The sequence below is a fragment of the Neopelma chrysocephalum genome, unplaced genomic scaffold (genome assembly GCF_003984885.1).
Source record: "Neopelma chrysocephalum unplaced genomic scaffold, ASM398488v2 Primary Assembly neopelma1_96860, whole genome shotgun sequence".
Lineage (NCBI taxonomy): Eukaryota > Metazoa > Chordata > Aves > Passeriformes > Pipridae > Neopelma > Neopelma chrysocephalum.
In genome coordinates this window covers 415,264-421,661 of record NW_020925503.1, presented here as the reverse complement: position 1 = coordinate 421,661, position 6,398 = coordinate 415,264, and positions in this window count along the sequence as shown.

The following is a 6,398-nucleotide window of genomic DNA, read 5'->3' as shown; positions in this document are numbered from 1 at the left end:
GAAGGAGTTGTAACATGGACAGATGAGACCAGAGATGTATTTAAACAGCTAAAACAATCCTTGATGTCAACTCCAGCACTAGGATTACCAGACTTAACTAAGCCTTTTGAACTGTTCACACATGAGCAATTGAATGTCGCTCTGGGGATATTATCACAAACTCTGGGAAATCAGCGAAGGGCTGTGGCTTACTTCGCTGAATAGCTGGACGGTGTTAGCCAAGGGTGGCCAAGGGTGCCTGCGAGCCGTTGCAGCAACTGTTATCCTGATCCAGGAGGCCCGGAAACTCACCCTTGGGCAGCACATCACCATGTATGTACCCCATGCAGTTCAAGCTGTGCTCGAACAGAAGGGAGGCCACTGGCTGTCCCCCAGCAGAATGCTTAAATACCAGGTTGTGTTGTTGGAACAGGACGATGTTACCCTGAAAACAACATCTATTGTAAACCCTGCTATGTTTCTGTCCTCAACATTGATTAACAGTGTCCCTGAGCATGATTGTTTGCAGACCATAGAGGAAACCTGTCGCTGTTAAAGTCGGAATGGCCAAAGCGACACAGATATCAGTCATAGTCCAGGTGTAAGGTGATCAGGAAGCTGTTTATTGTTCTCAAGTGTTTCTTTTATACTCTTTGCATGCTATCGTGCTACAACATAATTGGTTAAAAGTCCCTAGCATAAGACACCATACATACTTTCATTGGAGACACTGAGGACACTGTGCACACTGTCATTGGTGATATTATACACATTTTGATTGGTGACCTTTGGTCTCGGCTGCATTACGTTTGTTCTGTCTGGCATTGTAGTAAATATTTCTTTAGAGTTGTCCACATTCCTCTGCAGTCTCCAGACTATCTTCTTTTCAGGGATACACCACAATCTAGTCAATGTCGATTGCCTCGTTGCTAAATGCCAGGCTGCTGACAGGTTTGTTGTCAACCCCGACAGAAACCTACTCCAGCAGACCAGACCTGAAAGATGTGCCTCTGGAAAACGCAGACTGGGAACCGTATATGGACGGAAGCAGCTTCATGCGAGATGGTAAGCGCTTCACAGGATATGCAGTGACCACCAAGGATGAAGTAATTGAGGCGAAGGCCTTGCCAGCGGATGTGTCATCCCAAAAAGCAGAACTGATTGCACTGACAAGAGCTCTAGAACTGAGCGAAGGGAAGAAGGTAAATATTTGGACTGATTCTAAACATGTATTCAGTGTTGTACATGCCCATGGAGCCATCTGGAAAGAGACAGGGCTATTAACTGCCCAAGGCAGTGGGATTAAACATGCAGACCAAATCCATGCACTCCTGCAGAGTATTTGGAAGCCAGAAGAAGTAGCTATTATGCATTGCAGAGCTCATCAAAAGGGGAAAACAACTCCCGAACTGGGAAATCATTTTGCTGACCAAGGAGCAAAAGGGGCTGCAGAAAAAGGCATCCTAGCAGTAGTACCACAAAAAGAAACTGATTTGACAGCGTACATCCCAAAATATGATGAGAAAGACTATCAGCTATTTAAATCCCTTAAAGCTGAAATCAAGGAAGGTGGATGGGCTGTTACCCCTACAGGACAGACTGTAATTCCACCCCCACTCCTTAGAGAGATAGCTCTGCAGGAACATGAGGCTAACCACTGGGGAACAGAAAACCTCCTAAAACATCTGAAGAAGAGTGTGATAGGGACAGGTATGACCGAAGTCATGCAGTCCATAGTGAGTAGGTGTGAAATCTGTAAGCTAAACAACCCTGATACAACTAAGAGAGTGGTACTAGGAGTAACAAAGGCTGGAGACCAACCCAGAGATTATTGGCAAATAGATTTTGCTGAGTTGCCACCCAGGGAGGGATATAAATACATACTCGTGTTGGTTGATACTTTCAGTGGATGGCCTGAAGCTTACCCCTGTTGTACTAACAGAGCAAGGGAAGTGGCAAAAGCTTTGCTTAACCACATAATTCCAAGATTTGGGGTTCCTCTAGGAATGTCATCAGATAGAGGGACACATTTCATTGCAACAGTAGTGAAAGAAGTTTGCTGTATCCTGGGAATTGTCTGGGACTCCCTACAGACCTCAGGCTAGTGGCTAAGTCGAGCGAATGAATGGCACTCAAAATGCAAATTGGTAAAATTTGCCAGGAAACATCCATGTCATGGCTTCAGGCTTCGCCTCTAGCTCTGCTGACAATTTGTATCCAACCAAGGCCGAGAGATAACATAAGTCCTTATAAAATATTGTATGGAAGACCATACCAAGCACCACACATACCAGGGGACGTACATGAGAGGGAAAGTTGATTTACAAAAATATTTAATTGCTCTAGGCTCTACTTTACAGAAGCTCCAGAAATTCATCGAGTTATCCAGACCCATAGGACTGGACACCCCTGCTCATCCATTCCAGCCAGGAGACTGGGTCTACATCAAATGGTGGAACAGTGATCCCTTGCTAGCCAAGTGGAGAGGACCATACCAAGTCGTGCTGACTTCTCTCACTGCTGTCAAAGTTGCTGGCAAAGAACCCTGGTGTCATTACTCCAGAGTTAAGAAAGCATCAGCTCCCAGAACAACCAACAAATCAGAACCTGACAGAGACGAAGAGGATGTGGCATAGACTGTTTTTACTGTGTGTTCTATCTGTACAACCGGTAACTATGAATCGAGTTTGGGATCAGAAATTGCACATGGCCCTAGTCCAAAATGTGTCTAAAATCCTTCGAAAAAATGAATGCTGGATTTGTACACAAGTACCAGCAATTGAAGGTGAGGGTAGCAACTGGCCCCTAATTGACGTTTTACTAAATGGGACAAACTTTGGCAACTCTATGGTAAAACTCCCAGGAACCTGGAAACCAGTTACAGAAGCTTATTATCTGGTGGCCCTAAGTAATGTAATTTCTAATCAGGAAAATTATGTTGTTCCCTGCATGGTTGTTAATGCTACAGGAAAAATCATTCTCCCCCCCGTTTCTGATAAGGACAAGTCCAAAGAGGGGATAAACCCAGAAATTGTGAGAAGGATGGCACAGTTCCCCTTGAAATTAATTCCTCCCCAGGGTTCAGGGTGGTACTGGATCTGTGAAAAGGAGGCCTGGAAAGTTTTGCCCCTTGAAAAAGATCGGGCCTGTGCCCTAGGGGCAGTAATCCCAAACATAATGATTCTCAACCAAATTGATGAACAAGAATGGGAAAGAACTTATCCAAAAAGAGTAAAAAGAACTAACAATCCCCTTGTTGAGCGCCCCACACTTTTTCACAGCATAGTCAGAGCCCTGGTCCCATCTCTAGGAGTAAGTGAATTAGAAAAAGCAATTGTTAACATTTCGGCTGTTATGGAAAACATTCAGGATCAAACTTCAGATGCAATCGAAGCTTTAAAGGGAGAAGTCCATAGTTTGTCTCATGTAGTACTACAAAACGGAATGGCCCTCAATTTTTTGCTAGCCTCACAGGGAGGCGTGTGTAAAGTCATCAACACAAATTGCAGCCCTTACACAGACCAGAGTGGTAGAATTAATAATGATTTGGTTGCAATTTGGAACCAAACCAAAATTCTACATCAGGTATTGTAGGGGTGTGTCTGAGGTACGGAGGGACATACCGGGGTGGAGATGCCCAGAGGAGCATGCGCCGAGATAGACAACCCTATTGAATAAGGAGATCACATGGTTCTGGGAGATAAAAGGGAGCGGGAGTTTCAAATAAATCTCTTTGATTACCACCTCTCAAGGAGCATACTGCATTTCTTTATCATATTAAGGCCAGTGACACCTTAACCCTCCACGTGGCGCATTGAACAGGGACATAAAACCTACATAAGGTTAGATAGCTTAACCTGAACCAGGACATCAATCGGTAAATTCCGGGTATCGTATTAATTTTTATAATATGGGAATTTTTCACCGAAAAAAACTTAGACGTCTGTAAAACCATTGTCTCAGTTGTGTATGAGAAACGGAAAGTTAATTTAGTGAGCTCAAAAAATTATAGGGAAACATGCACAGGAACAAAGAAGAAAGAAGAAAGAACGAGCCGACAGATAGGAGTGGCGGGCAGCCTGAGACAGCGGACAGGGTCCAACGCAACACCGAAGCGGTGAGTCCAGCTGAGAGGCAACCCCCCGCCGCAAGGACACTTCCCTAAGCGGCACCGTGTCTGCAGCTCGGAAACCCGGGCCGCGGAGCACGCTAAAACCACCGGGACACCCCCCTGCCGCCCCGCCGCCGCCGCCGCCACGGCTGAACCAGCCCCGCGGAAATGGCCCCACCGCTGCCCGTAACACCCCAGTCCCACCGCAGGACCCCAGCATCGGCTTTCTGCCTAGCGGAAAGTGCTGCAGCTCCGCACTGCCCGCCGCCCCTACACGCCTTCGCCGTCGCTTCTGCCGACCCTGCGTCGCACACAGCAGTCGTGTAGGACCGACAGAAACCACGCCGGACGTGTACCGCAGTGCCTGGAGCCCACGCCGCCCAGCGAGCCACAGGACCCCCGGAGCCGCTCCCCGCCAACCCCTGCCTGTCTTGTAGCGACAGCGGAAACTCCACAAGTTGAAAAAAAACCTCTGAAAAGCAGTGCCAACCCGGAAGGCACCTTCTGCCGCTTTTCGCCGCCGGATCGCCGTTTCGCCGCCGCTTTTCGCCGGATCGCTGCCGCCGCCGTTTTTCACCGAAGAGCCATGCAGCCGCCGCCACCAAAGACCGCGTTCGCCGCCTGCGCCGGGAAGGAGCCCTGTCGCCCGCCGTTACCACCAACCGAGTCACGGAACCCAGCCGATCAAGAATCCGGGAGTAACCATGTGAGAAATAAAGAATCGGTTTTATTACAAGCAAATGAATTAAACAAATCACTAACGTAAGAGTTTTTCTTTACTAACCTATGAGGCATATCGCGGAGTTGTAAGACACCGGATTCAGCCTGGAAACGGTGTCAGGGAAACATTCAAACGGAAATAGGGAACTGTAAAATGAATATTGGTAAGGAAACCCCTTATACCACATGGCTGGTCCTGGAAGCGGCCATGCTGCTGGACACTCAACCTCCCAGCACAACACAGCCAACCAGGGAGAGGGGAACGCCTCTTCTATGACGTAAACGGAGTTGAACCTCAAGAATGTTTAAAAAGCGGGACTTCTGAATTGGAGGGCATGTTCCTGGGAATCCTGCATGCCTAGGACACCCAACACGTATTGTAATTAATTTTTCCTTTTTGTTTTATTCCTTTTGTTTTGCAAACCGTTGCCGTCTTTCTAAATTTAATAAATGAGATTTTTCTCACAATTTTGGGGGCTCGTCCGGGAGAACTGCCCGCCGACCACAACTGGGGGTGCCAAGATCCCCTGGAAAGCGCGCTCCGCCCTGATTTTGGCGACCCAGGGGGCTTTGTACCCTCGCCAGGGTCGGTCGCAGCAAAGACCCGAGAGGAACGACTGTAGAACAAAAGGAAGTGAAAGGAATCCCGACCGGTATGCAAATTAAAACTTTGGAGCCCATAAAACTCTGTGCACAGAACCTGGTGAGGAACTAACAATCTTTAAATTCTACCGGGCGGGCTGGGTGAAATGTGTGTGTGTGTGTGTGTGTGTGTGTGTGTGAATGTAAATGAAAGTGCCGGCCAACGGGGTTGGCCCGAAGCGGAGCGGCGGGGTCGGCCCGGGGGCCGGGAACGAGTGGCACTGAGCAGCAGCACTGGGCCTGGACTGGGGCCAAGCGGTGTGGCGGGCAGCAGCGCTGCGGGGGCCGAGCCGGCCGGGGGGCTGAGCAACACAGAGGCGGTGGTTGACACGGCACTTGCGGGAGCTTTAGAGTCCGGTGGCGCGTGCGTGGGGGAGGCGACGACAGCCGGGAGTCCAGCGGTGTGTGCGAACGCGTAAAGTGCCGACCAAAGGCCCGCTGGTACACTAAAGCTAAAAGTGGCAACGGGCGGCAGCGGCGGGAGCCGCGCCGCGCCTGCGGACCATCTACACGGACCCGCAGAGAACGGGAGTGAGCAGCGCTGGCTGCGTGCAGTAGAGCCAGGCGGCTGCTGCGAGTGCAGCGGGGCGGAAACCGGCGGAGCTGCCAGGACTGGACCACGGGGGGGCCCACGAGCGAGTGGCGCCGGGCAGCGAAGTGCTCCGGGCAGTGGCGGAGCAGAGCGGAGCGGCGACTTGCTCGGGTGGCGAGTGGCGACGGCGCGCCGTGGGTGTCCCGGGGCAGCAAGGGCAGTGGAGTGCCTTGCTGTGTTTGTTTAGGGGGTGCCCATGTACTCCGGGGTGTTATAGTCAAAAGAGAGCAAACTCTTTTGAAGTTTGTATAAAAGTTTTATTTAAGGCAAATGAGCAAAACAGCGCTGGGCGACTGGGGTCTCCTGCCCCACCAATGGTCCGCAAGTTCAATAAGTTTCAGTTTGTCTTTTATA